Raw genomic sequence first — 3,195 nt, forward strand, 5'->3', positions numbered from 1 at the left:
GCTGGGCCTCACAGGCTAGGCCCGCCTCCGGAGCAGAGCTCCACAGAGGCCCTGCTCTGTCACTTCCTCTCTCAGACTGAACACTGATCTAAGATGGTGCCCACCTTTTATACCTCCCTCTAGGTGCACCCAGGAACTACCTCCTCCCTGCTCCTGCACTACAGGGTTCCCACTTCCTCGATGTTCCCTCCCCCCACTCCAGCCAGGGACAGGGACTGTCGTGCTCTACTTGGAGCATATCGGTCGCCCTGCCCCCTGGAAATGTGGTGTAATGCATGCAGGTGTCAGGGTCCTGATCCACACTGCATCCATACCTGAGAGTGAGATATCGCACATCTGGCTGAGATGCAATACCTCTGTAGCAACCGAGCCCTCGGGGTGCTACATATACACCCAGGCCAGAGAGCTAATTAGCAAGAGAGAGGTAGCCACTTGGTCCTAAAGACAGATTCTTATCTACAATCTTATCTTATCTGTAAAGCCAAACGTAGAGATCTCCTGCAACCCACTGCAGGGCGACTGTTTGTCACCTTTGACACACTTGCGATAGTAGCCCCCCCTCTACGAGTGGCCTCAGGACCGGGTTTCTCAGGAAAAGAGGTGTGGAATGAGCTAACCAATCTGGGAACGTTCACCTCTGACGCTGAAACCCACATCCTCTCCTCTGGACTATGGCCTTTTCAGTGCACCAAGTATTGTAAAGAACGACATTTGAGATGAGAATCTACAATCCTCAAAATCTGGAACTCCAGATTACCATCAACCAGTACTGGGGGCGGTGGTAGACTTGAGGGTTCAAGAGGTTCACATACCTTTTGAGTAAGGATATGTGGAACACATTGTGGACCTTTAAGGGCCTGAAGAAGTTCAAGATGAAACGCTGCTGGGTTAATGACGGCGGTTATTTTATAGGGCTTATTAGCCTAGGTCCCAGCTTCCAAGAAGGAACTTTTAATCTTATATTCGTGGTAGACAACCACACAAAATCATTCACATTCAGGTCCAGACCTGACAAGCGTTTTCTGTCGGCCATACGTTTATACCTGTTTCAGATGGTCTTTAAGTTTCAAAGAACACCCTGCCATATGGAGGAGAGCAATGATGTAAACCGTTCCTCCTCAGAAACTCATGAAGCTCTTCCCCCACTGAAGGTACCAAACTGTGGATGATAACCATATGTACCGAAGAACGGTGACCTGCCAGTGGATTCTTGACGATGATTATTGATGGCAAATTCTGCTGGCGGTAAGTAGGATGCCCAATCCTCCTGATTTTCGGAAACGAAACACCTGAGGTATGTCTCCAAGTTCTGATTGACACGCTCGGTCTGACCATTCGACTGAGGGTAGAAGGCAGATGAAAAGGACTTCTGCACCCCCAGTCGAGAACAGAATGCCTTCCAGAACTTGGAAACAAACTGGGTCCCCTGATCAGACACCACATCGGAGAGAACCCCGTGAAGCTTCACAATATAATTTATGAACACCTGAGCAAGTGTCTTGGCATTGGGAAGTGCAGGTAATGCGACAAAGTGAACCATTTTACTGAACCTATCTACTACCACCAAAACCACCGTTTCACCTGCAGAAACCGGTAGGTCAGTAATAAAATGCATGGACAAGTGTGTCCATGACCTACTAGGGATAAGTAGCGGAAGAAGAGTACCAGACGGAGGAGTATACGAAACCTTAGAATGCGCGCAAATACTACAAGCAGCTAAGTGTTCAATTGGATCCCGATGCAACCCCAGCCACCAAAAACGACGAGAGAGGAGGTCTGCAGTTGCCTTACCACCTGGATGCTCAGCAAGCACAGAGTTATGATGTTCCTTGATTACTTTGCGGCACAGGTCAGATGGTACAAATAACTTTCCTGAAGGGCAGAAGGCAGGGGCGTCCCCCTGAGCCTCCAACACCTCACCGTCCAGTTCAGGATACAGAGCGAAAATGACTACCCCTTTCTGTAATATCAGGGCAGGGTTCTCATGGTCACCACCACCAGGGAAGCTCCGGGACAAAGCATCAGCCTTGACATTTTTGACCCCTGGACGAAGAATGACAACAAAATTGAACCCAGGGTTGAGACATTTAGCTGACTGGAGATATGACGGGTTCTTATGGTCAGTAATAACAGTAATAGGATGGACAGCCTCCTCCAACTAATGTCGACATTACTTGAACGCCAATTTGATCGCCAAAAGTTCCCTATTACCCATGTCATAATTTCTCTCTGCTGAAGACAATTTTTTAGAAAAGAAGGCGCATGGATGCCATTTACCAGGGGATGAACCCTGAGACAACACAGCCCCAACCCCAACATCAGAAGCATCAACCTCCACATTAAAGGGTTGAGAAACATCGGGTTGACTGAGTATAGATGCAGTGGCAAAATGGTTCTTTAAGGAAGAAAAAGCCTGGAGGGAAGAATCAGGAAGAGGGTATGGATCATGGACGGTAATTTGATGTAATTCCCCGAAATCTAAACAGGGACGTAGACCGCCATCTTTTTTCTTCACAAAGAAGAACCCTGCCGCCACTAGCGAAGATGAGGGTCTGATATATCCCTTCTCCAGACAAAGGAAAAAAAATTACAGCTTTTTTTTTTTTCTTTTCAAAACGTGCTCGGCCGGCTATAATGTCACGCCAGGAGTTAGTGCAACACAAAGGGAAAAGGGAAAGGAGGAAGTAGAGACCTCCTAGTATGGTCTAACGTCACCCTGTCTTAACTACCGTACCTATATTGCCTCTTCAGCAATCACCGTATGCGTGCCTCGTCCTACTTTCCCTGGCGTACGGCTACGGCTAGGGATGGAAGGAGATGAGAACTAGTCAACCTCCACTAAACACTATAGACAACAAGAGAAGACAAAACAGGGGAAAATTGCTTAGCTTTAGATGATTTCAAATATACACATGGCCTCAAGCTCCAGAAAGGATGAAGTGCTGCTCCTGATAAGCCTCACAAGTAGAAATGAATATAGCCGGCGACTCCCTCTCAGACACACCAGGTATATATACACCCAGGCCAGAGAGCTAATTAGCAAGAGAGAGGTAGCTACTTGGTCCTAAAGACAGCCTCTTATCTAAGAAGCTGTCTGCAATGCCAAACGTAGATGTCTCCTGCAACCCACTGTAGGGCGACTGTCTGTCACCTCTGACACACCCGTGACAAAAGCTCTGCAACTCCAGCAAAGAT

The sequence above is a fragment of the Phyllobates terribilis genome, unplaced genomic scaffold (assembly GCF_046119375.1).
Source record: "Phyllobates terribilis strain yellow unplaced genomic scaffold, ASM4611937v1 Scaffold_329__1_contigs__length_2103183, whole genome shotgun sequence".
NCBI classification, from domain to species: domain Eukaryota; kingdom Metazoa; phylum Chordata; class Amphibia; order Anura; family Dendrobatidae; genus Phyllobates; species Phyllobates terribilis.